Consider the following 20,242-nt stretch of genomic DNA (forward strand, 5'->3'; position numbering starts at 1 on the left):
CTTGGTCAGATTGTAGGTATTTGCTCGCCCATTGTGTACAACATGCTTGTCAAATTGCCATGACCTACCTAGCAAGATATGACATATGTCCATAGGTATGATATCACATAGTACCTCATCCTAGTATCTTTCAATATTGAACTTCACTAAGCACTACTAATTGACCATGACCTTGTGGTCATCTTACACCCAAGGAATACAATATGGATGTGGCTGTTTTTGTCTCTTCAGCTTCAACTTCATGACCATCGTTTATAACACTAGATTGTTAGTACTTCCACCATCAATGATCACATCACAACACTTGTCTTCATATCTGCACCTTGTGTGAAACAAGCTCCTTGTTTGATTAGGTTCATTCTCACCACTTAACAAGACTCTTTGGTGCAGGAGCACATTAAATACAAGAACATGAGAAAGTTAAGATTCATTATTTGTGATATTAAATACATTTGAGTCATTTATATTGTATTTGGGTCAAGTTGTAAAGGCTATGAAGCCATTTTTGTCAAAAATGTAAAAGTTGCGTAAAAAGTTGTAAAATGCAACATTGAGAAAGTTGCTAATAATAGAAAAATGATGTAAAAAGGTATATGGTTGGTCTTGGAGGTAGTTAGGAAGGTTTATAACTATCAAATGGATATAAAAACCATTGTATGGTCGAACCAAATCAATTTGGAGAATAGGAAATACTTTGATACATTTTTGGTGCATTTTATTGTTCTGGTTTTGATTGATTTTTTTAGTTTTAGAGTAGTTTCCAGGCCTTGTACAGCCATGTACAGCCTGGAAACCATGTAGTATAGTAATTGATATATATTATGATGAATCCTTCTTCTCATGCTTTTGGTTTGGTTCAATTTTATGAAGAAATGAATAAGTTATGGGTATTTTGGTGAAAGTGGATGTTTGCAGATTTGAGATTCGCTGAATATAGTCATGTTGCAGCATGTGGTGCGGACATATTTTGGAGACTCAGGATCTCTAATGATATTCATTGGAAATATATGTGAGCTACCTTTCATTTCCAATTGGTTTGAATCATTTTCATTTAGATTTGGGAAAGTTATGAAGATTTGAGTGAAAACTGGTTTTTAAATGCCTTCAATGGTGTTGCAGAAAAATATTTGATATTATACAATGATTTATGAATGAGAAAAGAAAATAAATTATATATTTGAAAACTAGACTTAGAAATGGATACTGCAGAATTGGTTTGGTATTATTTAAATTTAGTTTGAGAAAGTTATTTGATTCCCTAGGAAGGGTTAATGGTTTGGCTCCTGATTTATGGCAGAAAATATGGGTCTAGGTTCAGAGTACATAATTTATAATCTTCTTATTGGATTGGTCTCAGCTTTGGTTATGTTTTAGAATTACTAATTTGGAACAATTCCTCTAAAGGGTTTTTCAAGAAGATATTTAGAACTGAAGTTATGAACAATGCAATCAGACATAGCAATCTGATTGTGTGAGTGAAGATGTTGTCTTTATTGGAGTATAATGTCAGGGTTCTTTGTTTTAATCTTTGAGATGTTCTTAGTTCCTTGAGGGTGTACCAGCCTATTGTGAATCCCTTGAGTTGAACTAAGATTCCTTGAAGATAAATACGGAGGGCTCTGCATCAACTACCTAGCCTATGACACACCTGATTCCAAGATGATCTATTCTATTATAGGACAAGAATCATCCCGCTACCATCACATCTATTCCTACCTTTGTAATCAAACCATTTGGGAAGGTCTGACCCAGAATGAGAAACGTTACCTAATCTGTAACGCTTCACATTATGTCATTATTGCTAACGATTTGTATAGGAGAGGTCTCGACAGAACACTCCTTAGGTGTTTAGAACCTGATGAGTCCAAATGCGCACTAATTAACGTTCATGAAGGCATTTACGGATCTCATTCCAATGGCCTAACACTAGCTCGCAAACTCCTTTGTGCTACTTACTACTGGCCTAAAATGGAGCAAGAAGCTGTTAAGTATGCTAGGTCCTACAAGTAGTGTCAATTACATGGGAATCTCATTCACGTTCCAGCCAAAGAACTGATTCCCTCAACTACAACATGGCCATTTCAACAATGGGCCTTCAACTTGGTGGGGCAGATTCACCCAACATCTTCTAATGGACATAAGTTCATTATCACAGCTACAGATTATTTCATGAAATGGGTAGAGGTAGTTCCTCTCACAATTGCTAATGGCAAAGCTGTAGCACTTTTTATCACAAACTGCATCATTTGTAGATATGGTATACCATCTTCAATCATTATTGACAATGGAGGATAGTTCAAGAATAAAGATCTCAAGGAATTGTGCAAGAAATTTAAGATCACACAACACTGGTCTTCTATTTATTACCCCTAGGGTAATGGCCAAGCTGAGGCATCCAATAAGGCGATCCTCAAAATTCTTCATCACACAGTCAGTAAGTCAAGGAGAGATTGGCATCTCCAGATCAATTCAGCCCTGTGGGCATATAGGACAAGCATTAGAACTCCAACGGACATGACTCTTTTTGCATTGGTGTATGGGGCAGATGCTGTGCTTCTAATAGAAGTTGAGATTCCTACCTTGAGAATCTCCATGAAAGGCCTTATCACTGATGATGACTATAGGATAGCTCGGCTTCAAGATCTTGTGTTACTAGATGAATGACGACAAGTGGCATGTGATCATCTATGAACATATCAATAAAGAATGGCATGAAGCTACAATAGGAGAATCAGGCCACGTGACTTCCAGCTGGGTGATCTCATCTTGAGAGAGAACCCTAAGAATCAACAACAATGAATGCAAAAAGGTAAGTTCAAACCAAACTGGTTAGGTCCGTACATCATTATTGTAGTTTATGGATCTGGTGCTTATTAGCTTTCCACAACCGAAGGAGAAGTGGTTAAAGAGCCTATCAACACTCTCCACCTAAAGTGGTTTTATAGTTGAGATAATCTCAGCAAGCTCTTTGTACATATTTGTATGTCCTGAAAAAAATCTAAAAATTGAAAAAAGTCCTGAAAAAAATTGTTACCCTGGTGAAAACCTAGCAATAGGCGCCTTGGTAACACTAGAAAAAGTGAAAAATCTCAAAAATTGAAAAAAATAAAAAAAGAGAAAAATAGAAAAAAATTGAAAAAACAAACAAAGTGCCTTTGGTGAAAAACCTAGAAATAGGCATCATGGTAGCAAAAAAAAGAGAATCTTGCCAAGAAGGTGAAAACCTAGTAAACAGGTGCCTCTTGTTCCCAATGCCCCATTTTGTAGCGCACTTTCAAGCTCTTTGTACAGTCGCTTTCATGCTTTCACTTTCGTGCTTTTCCTGCTCATGTATCCATGGATTGAGTTTTGTCATAGCTCGGGGGCATTCCCCCTTAGTGTCACTCTTTTTGAGATTCTCCTCATAGAATATCCTTTGCGACAGTCACCAGTCATTCTGACTGTGTCTGCCTACTGTCGCTAGTGTCACTCTTTTTGAGATTCTCCTCATAGAATCTCCTTCGTGACAGTCACCAGTCATTCTAACTGCGTCTGCCTACTCTCGCTAGTGTCACTCTTTTCGAGATTCTCCTCATAGAATCTCCTTCACAATAGTCACCCGTGGTCCTCACTGCGTTTGCCTACTGTTGCTAGTGTCACTCTTTTTAAGATTCTCCTTGTAGAATCTCTTTTGCAACATTCTCCAGTTGTTTTAGCTATGTTTGTCTTCTATTGCTAAGTCATGTCTCTAGATTCCTTTATGAAAAATCTCTTGCGTCAGTCACCAGTTGTCCTAGCTATGTCTATCTACTGTCACTCACTTCGTCTTAGGTTCTTCACCGTGAAGATTCCTCTTTGACCTCAGTCACCAGTCATGCTGACTGCGTCTGCCTACTGTCGTCACCCTACTGATGAGATTTCTTTCAAACTTGTTCTAGACATTGACACTTGACATCAATCTCGAAAACATTGAACTCAAAAAAAAATGATATACTTGTTTGGATACGCTGAGCTTTTATTTTGTTTGCTTTATTTTTGCTTTATCATATCTCCTTGAGCAACTCGATGATGTCATCTTCGACTAGAGAAGTAATGACTGGGGGCATGATCTTTTCTTTGCTTTCTGTTTGCGATTTAGTTCCAATAAGTTGATCTATTCCTATAAGAGGGGTGTCCACTATAAGAGCCTCCATCTCGTATTGGATGGCCGTGTGTACCTCAAATCCTTTTATATGAATATACCAATGACGTTGGTTCTTCTCCTTTTTTGTTGGAGTGAAATCTTCATGATATAGTACATACTGATACTCATCCTACTAAGTGAACGTACAGGTCACTGCGAGTATATCTAGCACACTTCTATCTTAGGTTACAAATGCAAGGGTCATTGCAAACAAAATGAATACTGAGTACTTAGCATAAGAGGGATCTCCCATGTGTTTGGTGTGCTTGTCATGCAAGCAACATTCATGTCATCCTAGCGTTTATGCTCTGATGCTTATGTTAACTTGCTACATTAAAAGGGACAAATGTTCTAGTCATTTTGGCTTCTTGTGTCTCGAATGCTTACATTTAATCCTGACAAAACAATAACGTATGTTATATTCATATTTCCATGATTGCAATGTTAGTGAGAATTGTATAATATACCAGCTTTATTTTATATCCAGTGATGATAAATCGTCGAGGCTTGGTAACCAGACCTAGGGTTGCATTTAACATAGTCTTGCATTACATACTTCATTTGCATTAGCACGCAATTCGATGGTCATTCTATTTATACTACACATACATCAGATTTCTCCATGGCTGCACAAGCATTTGGTTCATCAATTCACACTCCTCAATGGAATACCTATGACTGTCAAGCAAAAATACGCAACACTACGTGAGATGTCAGTTCATACATATGTGTTCTATCTAAGTACAACATACATCTCATGTACATCAAAGTAAAACAAAATAGACAATGACATGTACACAGGAATACTTAGCTCAAAATCTCAGATATATATATATCAAAGAATGGGTCAGTACAAAAATGGGTGCTACTCGAGTGCAATCGATAAAAAATGATACATGTGGTACTGGCACACCAATCGATACATAGCCAGGGATCAAAATCAAAAATCAGATACAGAGCGTCTAACTTTGTCCTGAACCCTCACCTCCAGGAGGAGCAGGAGGAGAAGAGGTAGCAGGTGGCAGAGCCAGTGGTGGCATATCTAGCTTGACAGGAGGTTGTGCAGCTCCAGACTCTCACACGTACTAAGAGAATCACTGAACCTACAATGTCTCATCCGGTACTGCACTGGTATATGTAGCATAATAATAAGCTGCTCGCGCTGACTGAAAGTAGATCTCATCCTTTGCTAGCTCCAATGTCTACTCTGCAGTCTCACGTTCTCCCTCTGACGATCTATCTCCCGCTGTCTCTCCACTAGCTGCGCATCTCAGACTGCTACTACAATCTACAACTCTCCCAACTATCGGGAGGCTGCATGAACCTGCTCCCGGTACCTCCATACTGCATCTTGCACCCCACCTGCTGGCTGATCCAACATATCCTCATCTAACATCTCAGGTGGCTGCTGCTGTGGTGGTGCCTGCAGTTATGGTGGCACCTGCTACTATGGAGGCTCCTGTTGAGGGGCCTCCTCCTCTATCCTCTACCTGCGGTGTTGGGTCTGTCCACTCTCACTACCCCCGACACCTGGGTCTGATCCCATCTGACGTGGGGGAATCTTCATCTGCTAAACTCGGTGCTGGACTCGTGACTGCTGCTGTGGCTGAACTGGAAGCTATGGCTATGCCTGCTACTACTGGGGTGCCTGTCTCTCTATCTGCACTGCCTGCCCTACCATCCCCACTGGATCTATAAAACATGGGAATGGATGGCTAATCAAAAATGCCTAATATGTAGGAATCATCCCTACATCTACTACCTCTAGTAGGTAGTCCCACTAAACTGCAGCTAAACTGTGAATATCTATCATGGATCGCCCTGGATCCATCCATGGTGGCCATCCCTACTCAATATCCTTTTGCACCCTGGCATAGGCACAATACTCATGTGAAATGTCCTGGGGATGGCCATACTGCCACCACACTCGTGAGATAACAAATCTCTTGATCATGGATGTTGTCCTACCCACCAGAGGTCGAGAACTAAACATCCATGGCAGCTCTCTGGGGGCATCATCCCAGTCCTCTGTCTCTCTCCAAGGTCACCATACAATGGACACCAAGTCATCAAGATGTGTCCACTAGTGCTCAGTCTTACCCAGGTGGCCCTGGGTAATATCCCCTCGATATCTGCATATGTAGGGCTCCATAGGATCCTGAGCATCCTCAAAAATTATCCTACATACAGGAAGATGCTCCTAGGCCCAGATCTACAAAACATAAACTCCCGTTGCCATGGTCTTCTTCTCATGGAAGATGACCTTGTGCATCTCATGAAAAAGGTGAGCCAACATGCACTGATCCAACCCAAAGATAATCAGAAAGCATGACACGAACATGAGATTGGTTCCAAAGTTGATTACATGGAGATCAATTAATAAGCTTTTAAGGACTATCTCTAGAACAGAGCTTAATCCCAAGGAATCCAAGCAAAATACCTGGATACCTAAGATTGGTAGCATTTAAAAGACTATCTCCAGAATGAAGCATAATCTTTAAGGATCGAGACAGAACGTCTAGATACCTGAAATTGATAGCATTTAGAAGATTATCTCCAGAACAAAGCATAATCTTCAAGGATCTAGATAGAACACCTAGATACCTAAAAATGAAAGCATTTAGAAGATTATCTCCAGAACAAAGCTTAACCTTCAAGGATCCAAATAGAACACCTAGATATCTAAGATTGATAAAAGATAACAAAGTCCAATCATGAGTCATAGAATCATCCCCAGAACGAGGCTTGATCCTCAGGAGTTGAGGTTTAGACTATCCCAATACCTGTTCATCGAACTCTGAGAAGAGTTCTTATAAGGTTGATCAATTGATGAAAAGATAAGATAGATGGAAAAGATGCCAGATAGAAGGGAACAAGATGCCCTGAGTGATGAGAAGGATTCTGAGGGAAATTTGGATTCTGGGCTGGAGATCTCTACCATTCCTCTTTCCCCTATTCATCCTTAGGAACAGGACAAGGAGAAGAATGATGGTGAAGGTGGAGAGGTGGTAATTAAAGATAGGTGCATGGCTTGGAAAAATTTCAATGTTAGAACTTCCAAAATGGGTATTGTTAAAGAGGTAATGAACCCCCAAATTCTTGAAGAAAAGAAGGGTTAGCTCCAGATGGAAGATCTCATTGATCTAACCATGGTGGCCATTACAGATAATACAAGGGAAATAGGAATGAATTTCTTAATAATGCTAGAAACAATATTATTGACAATTTCAGGTCAATAAAAAGGTTATACCATGAATTGAAGGAGTTTAGAAAAAAAATGGATCAACTAGAGAACAAAAGGAAGAAGCCAGATAATGGTGATTTGTATGATTAGGGGGAGCACCTCAACTTGGTAGAAAAGAGAATTTAGAATTTGGAAAATTACAACCATAATCTAGCTAATTAGATGATTTCCATTCCGACTTCTGTAAATGATAACATCTGTTCCCTTGTGAAAATGCTGAAAGCTAGAGGTTTATTGGATAAAAATGAGGAAAAGGATAGAGATAGAGATAGAATGGAAGAGGACATGATAATAGACATTACCTTCAGCATCTTGGATTAGATTGGTTAGAAGAAGCAAGAGCAGATTGCTGAGTTACACAAAGTGTATGAAGTGGTAGAAACGATGTAGGAACTTGAGAGAAAGACAAAGGAATAAATTAGGTTTTTCTTTTCCTACCTTTTGGATTGTTAGACTATTGTAGTTTTTTGATAGTTGGATTTTTATCTATCTATTATTCTAGCTTTTTGCTTATCTGTTGTACTGGGCTTTTGATTGGTTGTTGTTCTTTGGTTGGGCTTTTGTTGCTTATTATCAACCATTTGAAATGTTTTAACTTGTGGGTTTCAGGATCCCTATAAAACCTTTTTTATGGATCTTATAGTGATGTCCATATTAACAACATTAGTAGATACTTTGGATCCTTGTAGGGAGATTGTGCTAATACATGCATGGTGACATCCTTGGCTTCCCTTGTTGGGCCAATGTATGGAGCCTTTATATCTAACCATTATTTATAAGTTGGGGAATACATTTCATGTCTGGTATGCAAGTGATGCATTTGCATATGTAATTTTATCACCTTGGAAAATTGTGTTTGATCTTACTAGCTAAGAAAACCTGATTGTTCATTTTATTATACCTAATTAGATGATAGTTCTACATGAATTTGTAATCAACCCAACTAATGAAAAACTAGACCAATTTAACTAGGTTATGACTTGTTTCTTTCTAAAAATATTTGCTATGATATGTTTTTGTAAAATTCCTTGTGAACTTTGCCCAACTTTCCTAGTTTGCATTATTTTTGTACAAGGTCTTGAGGTAAGTCACTTAGCACGGGTTGAGTGAGTTTTATTGTTTTACTATTTGGATTTTGGAATATGTATGCAACTGGATCAAATTTTCTATTATGCCAAGATCTCTCACTATACATACATAGACATACACACACACGTGTGTGTATGTAAGTACACACACACACACGTGTGTATGTAAGTACACACACACACACACGTGTGTGTATGTAAGTACACACACACACACACACTACTACATTTGGACCTGAATTGTAATGATTGCTTGTCACCCAAGTGATAGTACCAGGAATTGGCTCCTGTTGGATGGGTGTTAGAATTTTGGCATCACAAATTGTGATGACAAGCTCATCCATCATAATTGTAATGCCTAAAGTCATCACAATTTGGTAGAAAGAAAGGCCAATATTTCATCATCACATTGTCATAATTGTGATAGGCCATTATCATAATTAAGACATCTTACAATTTCACTATGCTATCACAATAGCGACACCCACACTCTATGGCCAATGGTCATCCATTAGAATGGTTGTTGCAAGTGTGATGGTATGTGACAACAGTGCCATGGGTGCAACGACTATGCATTGGATTTATCCATCATAATTGCAATGGGTATGTGAGGATAATGTTGTTGGTCAAATGACGTTCCATTGGAGCAAACTGGTGCAATTGCAATGGCCTGCTAAAATATTAAAAAATAAATTTTTTTGCTAGAAGAGGAAGTGGAGGACCCTTCAAACAATGATGCTATGGAGGAGGACCCTTCAAACCTTATTGCTCATGAGGAGAGAAAACCAAAAAATTGGGTAGACAAATAGATGGATCCACTATTCTTCCACTAGGAGGAAAAGGAATTAGGCAACCCATGAGAGGGAAACTCAATAGAGAGATTGCTAGAATATAATTCATGATGTGTAGAACATAATTTATCTATGGTTGGAATAGAGCTAGAACAATATTATATGATATCAATGAGGTTGCATTAACTATTGGAGGGGCAATTGGGAATTGGGTGTGGAGGGAGAGTCATGTGTTGTACTGCAGGAGGAATAAATTCTTGTGCCCATGGATTCAAATTGGTAGTCATGGCTTTTTACAATTGTTGTGCCTACAATATTCCTCAAAATATATCTTTGTAAGGGTAATGATAGAATGAGAAATCTAATTTTGAAAGTCATGATAGGGACAAATGTTTCCAAGTGGCCTTTTGGTGGTAGTCCACCTATTTTCATGTTAAGTCCTCAATAAACTAATGCTACACACAAAATGTATGTTGAATTCACAACTTCCTGCATGGAGAAATAATCACAATATTAGGCTTCTTATCTATAGTAATATAAAATGGAAATGGAAATGCAACACTATCTGTGAAACACTTGACCAAAAGTAGTATCAATCAGATAACTTAGAAGAATGTAAAACACAATCTCCATGAGAGTGGCCAAAGAGGAAACTGCATGACCTATGCTAAATAGTGTATGCATGTGATCAACATAGTAAAATTTATTTCTAACAAAGAAGATAATTTTTTTTTCATCATTGTCTTAATAAAACATGAGGTGTAGGTTTGAACAACATACTAAAATGTATAGGGCACTTCGTAGTTTTTTTCATCATTCTATTTATAAAAGATATGTTTCAATTGGCTTCTTAGCCATGGGTGTATCCTCAAGAGTTGAGTGAAATTTCTGTAGCACGACATGTTCTTTAGATGTTTTCCTTGTGGTATGATTCAATGTTTGTTATATCTCATATCTTGACACATGATGAGATATTGTGTTGTATTTACCTATCTACACATCTCCTAAGGTATTTACCACACCTTTTTATTTCTTAACATTGTTTTTATAAGGTCCTTTAAATGTGGTGCAACTTCATTCATGAAGCATAAATTTCCTCCTTCTAAAACAAACTCTATTTTCTCTCCTGCAGGTCTACCTAATATTGCAAATGTCCTCAATTGCACAAGGTCTACTTTAAGTATTTTCTTCAAAATCTATTTATCTTTTATTATCTAGCTCACTAATAGGCCTTTTCTTCCTAGCAGCAACATTCTTCATTTGATTGCATTTTGTTTTAACAACTAAATTTTTAACACCTATTATTATTTTGCACAAATGAGGTTTATATAAATAAATTTTTAAAGTACCAAGAAACTCTTTTATGACACATTAAAATATGATCTTGCATGGAAAATTTACACTAGATGTTGAAATCCTTCCATGTCTATCTAACTCCAATGTGTTTTGAAGAAACTCTAGTCTATGAACAAGACAATCACACCATTTTTCCAATATAAGACTAAATATATGTGACATAATGGAAAACCAATATACTAAGAATGTAATTCAATTGCATTAATAGAAATCCCTAAAATAATATTAATAAAAAATAGTTTTCTATCATTATATTTATCTTTTTATGTAAGTTGTACTACATTATTCATCATACACATTTCAATTGAGAAGAGATTGAATCCAATTTTAAGTCGTGAATTTTTTAAAAACTCTTTTTATAATATCTAATTTCAATAGAAAATATTTAATACATAGCGTTATATAAGTATCCCCTAAAATTAATGAGCAATGAATGTGATTTTGTGGAGTGTTTAACAAGAATCACTTTCCCCTAAATAATATATACTAACATATTGTGAGTATGATGTTAAAATCATGCTTAATAACTCACAACATTATGTAGAAGATCACATGATTCAAGAACCCGTTGTGATGGTTCTAGTTGCTTCTATCGTAGTTCAAGTTAATCTTGTTGTTGTTGATGGTGTCACCAGAGCACCTTTCCTTGGTCCTTGTGATGTCATTTCCACTCTGCCCATTGGTGTTTTAATGGGGGATGTGTGTCTTCCTTGCTTGTCTATTTCTTGCAGGTTCCTCTTTCTCATATGGTTTTGGTCACAACTTCTGTTGGTGTGGTTGTCCCTATGGTTGCTAATATTTGAACTCTGCAAGCATGTATATTCCATCTCTAAATTAGTATGTTGTGACAAGGCTCATTGGATAGAACATAGATCAAACTAATATTCAACAAAGGATAATTGAAATCAGATCACAAAAATCAAAATGCAATACTCTTATTTTAGTACTTAGCCAATAGAGAAAGTTGTATCCCAAGGACTGAAAATGTCTAAATTATCATATGGAAAGGGCACATGTACAAAGTGGTGCATCTCTTCTTTAAGGGTATACATATATGTTGTACTAAAGTTAAATTTTTTCTAAAAATAAATGATCTCTTATAAGATATTAAAAAGACATATTAATTATATAACACATAACTAAAGCTTCTTTGTATCTGATACTATAGTTATTAATTTTAATTAAAAATATCCATGGAAGACACTATGATACTAAACATTTATAATTTCTTAAGTAAAATGATTTTACTTCCATGCTTACCATAATCTATATCATAATTCAGTCCAAATCCTTTAAAAATCTTGAAAAAATAAATGAATTTAATCTATAGAGAGAAGACATAAAGAAAAACACCTACGTACAAAGTATTTATCAAATGTAGGCCTTCCAAAGGCCATGTTCTTTCAAGTCCCTATATAAAAGAATGGATGTCAACATGATAGCTATTTTTATATATATATCTAAAAATGTTCATATATACATGAATGGATTTTGATATGATAGCTTTATATATGTATGTGTGTATGTATGTATGTATGTATGTGTAGAGAGAGAGAGAGAGAGAGAGAGAGAGAGAGAGAGAGAGAGAGAGAGAGAGAGAGAGAGAGAGAGATGAATTTTAACATGATAGCTATTTAAATGTATAAATATGTTTCTTGAAAAAACCTTGACTAGGCAATTTGTTGCATTGAGTTTGATGTTCAAAATAAGTAGCAATGATTTGAGAATAACAATCACAAAAGTTGATTTAGAAATGCCATCAACCAAATTTAGAATTTGAAAGGTTGAATGGTGGTTCTTCTAGATTGTGTAGATATAAATTATGCGTAGTGATTGAGCAATGTTATTTCTCAATTAGATTATGTAACAGTTTAGTTCAAGAATGAATATATTAGATTGCATTTAGTAATGATGTGGTTTCACAATGAACACTTCATTTCTCCTAGAAATGGGGACCCCCTAGTAAATTTTTTGTCTCCCAAAACCCTACTCTAGGGACTAAGTCATTTTGGAGCTCCACTTGAACTCTGGGTCCTACCTTTTTTCTCTAACTAAAAAGATCTAGTTGTTAGAATTGGGAAAGTTTGGGAAAAAAGAGTGCTTCTATGCTTAAGAGTGCACATGCACACCTATTGATGGTGCGCAAGTGTGCTAAATTTTTATGTGTGCCCTTATCTCCCTTTGGAGTTGTGCACCTGCTCACATGCATAGGTGTACACCCCCAAAGGGTGTGCACATACCTAACAACATAAAACCTAAGTTAAAGGTGTGCACATGCACACCTATCCAAGGTGTGTAGGTGTGCACCTTTGAAGCTTTGGAACCTACACACCAAACACTAAGACAAGTTGTGCAGCTCCCCAAGGTGTGCACATGTGCACCTTTCATAGCAACACAATAATGGTGCACAGGTGTGCATCCTTCAAAGGTGCGCAACTATGCCCCATTGTAACAAAAGAATAATTTAAGTGCAATGTAAGGGTGCGCACATGTGCACCCCATAAGGTGTGTAGGTGCACACCCTATTTGAACATTTAAGAACCCTTTGCATAAGAAAAGGGTGCACACATGCACACCCTAGAAGGTGTGCATGTGCGGACCCTTAGTTTTTAAAGTTTGTTTGATTAAAAAAGTGTACCTAGTGCACGCCAAAGGTGTGCAAGGTGCGATAAAAACTGCCCATCAGAGGCATTAATAGGGTTCTTGAGTATTTTGGTTGCGTTTTGCATTCTAGGGCTAGGTTTTTTATCAATTAGGGTTTGTTTTGGATTATGTTTTCAACTCTTTGGACTAATGTTTGCTTCTTTGTCTAGGTAGAAAGACATCCTTAACTTGTCAGGGTCATAAATTTTGACCTAGAGCTCGAAATTCAAAATCATTTACATCGTTGGAAAGAAGAACTAAAAATCTAATTTCAGTCCCTAAAATAGTGAACCTTTGACTACCCAATTTTACATATTGATGAAAGTTTCAACTTGAAATTTTGAGCAGAAGACCTTCCAAAAAACTTGTTAAAAATGCCTAGAAAATCTTGTTTAAAAAATATGAATATGTTTCAAACATTTGATCATTTTGGATAATTTGGATCTATTGGTCTCTAACTAGGAAGGATTGGCTAGAATGAGAGAAGAAAAATCAAGCAATTCACACTAAAGATCAAAGATATAGAGGTTGGACACATGAACTAGAATAGGTTCCTCATTTTATGTAACTATTAATGACAAGATTCAACACAGGTGCCTTGGAATTTCAGATAGAAGAAGTAGGAGTTCAAAGTTATGAAAATTTTTGGCTAGAAAAGGGTATAAATCATCAAAAAAGGAAAAAATAAGTACACTAGAGTGCTCCCAGACCCCGTTTGAGGAAAACCAAGAAACCATTTTCAAAACTGAGAACTTTGTTTTTTTGGTGAATTGAGCACCTTGCACAAATTTCATTAAGGTGCACTTCTCCAAAGGGGTGCAAGGTGTGCTATTCATAGAGGTACATTGATAGTTAGTTGCCAATTCCAAATTTAGAGCTTTTCATGCATAAAAATGCATTCTAATGGTATTTCAACTGCTAGAAATGCCTGGGGAAGGCCAAGCTTCCATTTTTAGAGCTTCCAGTGGCTTCTAGATCCTCTTACAACTTCCTTCTTCTTATCTACTACTTCTTTCTTTGTTTTAAGACATGTAAAGTCTCATGCACCCATTAATTGATATAAACAAGGGTGGAGTCCTACTTAGCACCATTTAAAGAGTTAGTTTGTACATGATTAGATTTGTTTTATTTGTTTTAAGCATATATTTGTATGAAGAGATCTCTCACTCTCATCACAAATTGAGGAAATGATTTCTTATAAATTTAGGAATGTGATATGTATTCTAGGCCATTATTTTGATGCAATAATATATTTTATTGGTGCTCTCATTTAGAGTGTAGTTATTCTTGCTTGAGTGTGTTATATTTTGTGAATGTTCATGGAGTATAATGGAGCCAATAGTTTTGTTGTGTTATTTTGATTGGGCAATCTTTTAATTCTAGTGTTTGCCACATTTTTACAAATTCTACTGATGTACTTAGTTGGAGAAGAGATCACCCTATTGTTCATGCATAGATTTTTTCCTTGCATGAGCACACTTTTCATGGCCTTGCGATATGATGAAAAGTGAAACATCTTATGGTTGTTAAATTCCCATCAACGATTACATCAGTGGAATTAATGAAGCGCTACTCTATTTTCATTGGTTACCTACTGATCTTTTTAAAGGCTTAGCTTGCAGATGTGTTATTTTCATCATTAATGTCCATTAGGAATTTACTTTTCAAGTTATTTTCTTAAACTTCTTGTTACCCTATCTTTGTTATTTTCTTATACAAACACTTGGTTAAATTAGGAATTCATATAGTTGGATTGTTAGATTGCATTCACTAAAAAATAAAAAAATACAAAAAAATATTTCTTTTTGTGTGGTTATTCTTTTGAGATAGGAAGCAGATTCAACATCTTATCCAAAATCAGTCAGAACTAGTAAAGGCCTCCTCAAGAACACTCACATTTATATTCTACTGAGTGGATTCCAGTAGGTTGCAAGATTGCCTAGAACCTTGGAGTTGATCTTCGATCATCTTTTCAAGAGAGGAATTCGAAAGGATTCCTACCATTAAACATCATGCAAAATGGCAACCCAACAAGTAATCTAGCATTGTGATAAAAATATTAATTATTTATTCATGAATTGAAGTGTAACAACAATCTTCATAGACCCAAGAAAAAGATTTGTTCTAATGGACCCAATGGATATATCAATGTAATTATCCCCATTGAGAGTGCAAGAAGAATCATGTTCAATAAATGAGGATTATGTTGTTCAAAAGAAAGAGTCTTAGTAGATGGAGAAATATGCCCTTTATTGTGGGTAATAAACAATATTCTAACTTTTCCTAAATTGTTGTTCTTTTGATTGTATTTAGATTGAAAAGATGTAAAATGAATTTCAAAACCCAAATTAGATCTATACTTTTTTCTTAACACATAACTTGGGCATTTATAGTTGAAGAGTGGTCATTGTGGTGTTGTAATTTGGTAGGAAATAAGAGTTGTGCAAACCTTGCAATGACTTGAAAATTGACCAGCAAAAAAGCATGAAATATCATAAAATATTAAAATGAAATGGTGAAATTGGCATTTGGAAATAGTAATTGAAATATAAATGTTACCTGCTTTCTCCATTAAGCATTGCATCTCATATAGAATACATAGTGCAAGTACATTCTAAAGGGACTAGTGTTTCCCACTATCAAAAAAATGAAACATAGGTTCAAGTACATGGCATATTATGGTAGCCTCCTTTGCTAATTTGGCCATGTTTTGAAGATAAATATTTGACCAAACTTTAGGATCCTCTTCTTCCTCCTTGTAATATTATTCAACATATCACTACACTCAAAAGAAATAATGAGAGTAGTTCATGAATCAATGTATACTTTAGAATGATCTAATATCATTTGTTTTCACTTACATATCATCTTAAAATGGAAATATTTCCATGTTAAGAGTGTTCAGCCCTTTGAGTAAGTGGTATGGGGTCATGTCAAGTATATTGAAAGAGTTTTTACATGGATCTAGCTATTTTCCCCCTGTTCTACTTCTCTCTCTCTCTCTCTGTATTTATAGTGTATTTCTAATAAACTGCTTTGTGAAACTAAGGACTTTGGCCTATGGGTCAAGGAGGACCTTTTGAGTGAAGGTCAAAATTGACCCTAACCTAGGTCAAGGATGAACTCGACCCTGACCTAGGGTAGGGTCGATCTTGTCCCTGACCTTAGGTCCCATTTTCAATTTTTGAAAGTTTTGTGATCTTGAGTTTTGAAAAGTTTCTTTTCCTACATCTGGGTCAGTTGTTTCAGGTTTTAGAATGGTAGACTCTTAAATTACATTTAATCTAGGTCTATTCCTATGGGTTAAGGTTAAATGGGGATTAATACTCCTATGTTTTCCTTCTCTAGAAGATTGTGCCATATATCTCTATATAAGGAAGACTTCGTCCTTTATTTTGACATCTACAATCTATGCACAATTGATCTACAATCTATCCATGATTCATAAGAACATTCACGATCTATGAGTGAATCCCTACTATTCATAAGGACATATTATCAAAAATTCTATCAAGTATTCAAGTTTTCCATTGAAGCTAAAGGATTGAAGCATTCAAGCGTTTGAAGGGATTTGGTTCAAGCATTCAAAATCCTAGATCTAGCAATCATGGTGGTGTGATCTTCCTTCAAGATCCTTTGTTCATCTTCAAGATCTATTCATTATTCTATAAAGGTGGATTCTAAGCATACAATCATGGAGGTTTTGATTTACATTTGTTAATGTTATATTCAAGCTTTCATATTAATATATTTGTTTATATTTCAAATACAAATTGTATATCTATTGAATATCATAGCTTTATTGTTAGATTTACTTCTATTACTTTCTAACATTCTCTATTTCAATTCAATTATTAAGGTTGATTCTAAACCTTGGTTTAACCAAGGAAAACCCCTCATCTAAACAACAAAACCATTTTTCCTATAGATACAGGTGTGGAACAATGAATTGAAGAGAAGATTCAGATACCCTTTTTGTCGAGCTTGCAAGATCTACAAACAAAAAAAATGTTAGAGCAGTGCAGGTCAAGGTCAAATTTTTGGGGTACAATTATGCCCTAGGGTAAGACTTTACCCTATGAATAGGGTCAAGGTTAACCTCCCTTTAAAAGGACACAATATTTCTGGGTTCTCTCTATCTCAACATTTTCAGTCTAGAACACAAACATCAAAAAACAACACTTTCTAGATTTATCCTATTTTAAGGTGAGTTATTTTCTTTTATTTATTTCAAGATTTAAGCACATAACCCCCCATAAAAAAAAGATCATAAAACATCCTTTCTCCTTATTCTCCATCACACGATCCATTTTTGCATTGATCACTTTCTTGTGATTAATCAATTCGGATCAACACATAGAAAATAGGGTTAAGAAAGGGAATCTTATTTTTTTCTATTCATTTTGGTGAACCTGCAATATACAACTCTTTCTTTTTGGTGTTACATTTAAATCTTTCATTAGATTTCCTTTCCTATTATCTTGTGTTTTCACCATCACTATTCATTTTGATGAACTCGACATGCTTACCCTTTTTTCTTTTGTGAAATTAGATGCCTTATTGTGTTTTGTGTTGTTATATTTCATTTCATATTTGTTAGATCTTTTCTTGCATTAAGATTAGATTTAGATTGTGATTTTTCATTTTAAAATTCAAAAAATAAAATAAAATCTATACATTCAATAAAAATATAAAAACATTTCTTGTATTTCATTTACTATGAAGATGTTTTGGTGTGTAGTTATGTTTCTTATTACCCTTCTTTTAGCATCTCTTTACCATAATTCTGAGGTTTTTGAGAGTATCATTCATTTTATTATGTTTATGATCTTTCATTTTATTCTCACTTATGGTTTTGTAAATTTAACTGATAGTAGTCTTCTTACATTCAAAACTTTTCTTAAAGATTTATGTGGTAGACTTCTTATTCTTTTGGATTATTTCATACATTTGGTAGCTGATACACAATCTCCTAATCCTCCTAATATGAATCTTATTATTCCTAATCTAATACCTAATTCTTCATCTCTTGTCCCTAGTTCTTCACATACTTTTGAGGAGGTTTAGCATATAGTTTAGGATATAGATGTGTAAGACTTCTTTGATTTACCTTCTCCTTGTTAGAAACAATAGTCTACCAAGATAAGTGAAGTTGGGGGGGTGGGTGAATCATCTATCCAATAATTAAAACATTTATCAACCATAAATAATATTAACCATTCAAAAAAAGTAAATAATAACCATAACAATATGCACATACACAATTACACCAGATATGTTACCTAGGGAAACCCTTGAGTAGAGGGAAAACCTCGGTGGGAATGATGCCCACAAGATGATGTACTAATATAAATATTCCTTGTTAGAAGATGGACACTATTAGAAGTCTATTACAACATTTAGTACATATGAGTTCCTATTAGGAGACTTTGAATCCTTATTAGGAGACTCCAACCCTATTAGGAGTTGTGTCAACCCTCTTAGGAGTTGTGGAAGATAGAAGGGCCCACTGTCTAAACAGCTTTCAGGGCAAGACAACTGAACTCACTGTCAAACTAATCTCTCAACTATTCTTTGTAGAATAATTATTTGTACTATACTTTAACCCCTTTCCTCTATCTTGTCAACTAGAAAAATTACTATCAGACCTTGCAGATTAGGTCATGAACCTCAGATCCAAATATCAAACCTCAGATCTCACAATAAAACCTTGACAACAAAGTTCTCACCAACTTCACTCTACTTTGCTTATCTTCGCATTCCACTTTTCATGCTACTTAAAATTATTCACTTGAATCCTTACATGATAAAGGAAAATGTCCTTCCTTTATACTAAATTCATAAAACAATTTCTTGAGTTGGCTATTACATCTTCTCAATTAATTATTATAGGACCTCATTAAAAACACGTTACACTTAGTGATAACATTAATATTTCACCTTGTAACTTGAATGAATTTCTATATGTGTAACATTATGATGAGAAATCTTAGCTATATCATCTTTAGAATGTCTTCTTCACATCTTTAACTTTAGTTTTTCAGAATAAGAATTCTACTAAGAGATATAACAAGTTTACCAGAATATGCTTCTGTAAACTCTATCTCAGAATAGTCTTCACTAAAAATTGTATAATTTCTTTCAGAATTAATATCTTATGCTTCCCAGGTTAGCTACATATACTAGACACTTAGTAGTATCACCCTCTAATCTCACTTAGTGAAAATGCTCAATTATCTATTCGTACCAACTTGATCTTTCCACTATTCTTCTGTAAGATACCATAGAAAACTACTATGTTGACATCAATGACAAACAAAGTCATGAATGTAACATATCATCATGATAATGATCTAATCATGTTTTCTACTCCCCTATAGAAACATCATCAACATTCATGCTTCCAAAAATCTCCTCCTTTGGTATTGATGGCAACATAGATGAAAAACATCTAGTTCCAAAAATACCAACAATAAAAGATTGTTAACCTTCTTTTTCAAATACTTTTCATCAATCATTCTTCCCCATTGATATACCTCAATTTTCTCTAAATCAAACCATTTTCCATGGTCAAACTATTTTTTCTCAAACTATTTTTCATGTTGTAACTTCTCACCCATTGACATCAATGTCAAAAGTTTCAACAACCATCAATCTCTATAACAACTATCTCTAACTTGCTCAAGTGTCCAAAGATACTATTCAAAAACAACATCCAAAATAAGTCCTAGACGACTCTATCCATCATAGATACTCCCCCATATAGGAAGCATCAACATTCAGTCTAGACAAATAATAGTACTCTATTACACTAGATTGATGCACTCTTGCATCATCTACTCTGATGTAGGAAGGGGCATAACCCATAACATACCTCACAAATACTCAAAAGTCTCTTTGGGAAGAGGCTTGGTGAAAATATCTGCAATCTTCTCTTTGTTTCTTACATACTCTAATT

The sequence above is a fragment of the Cupressus sempervirens genome, chromosome 3 (genome assembly GCF_028749045.1).
Source record: "Cupressus sempervirens isolate cs-2001-9-10 chromosome 3, ASM2874904v1, whole genome shotgun sequence".
Lineage (NCBI taxonomy): Eukaryota > Viridiplantae > Streptophyta > Pinopsida > Cupressales > Cupressaceae > Cupressus > Cupressus sempervirens.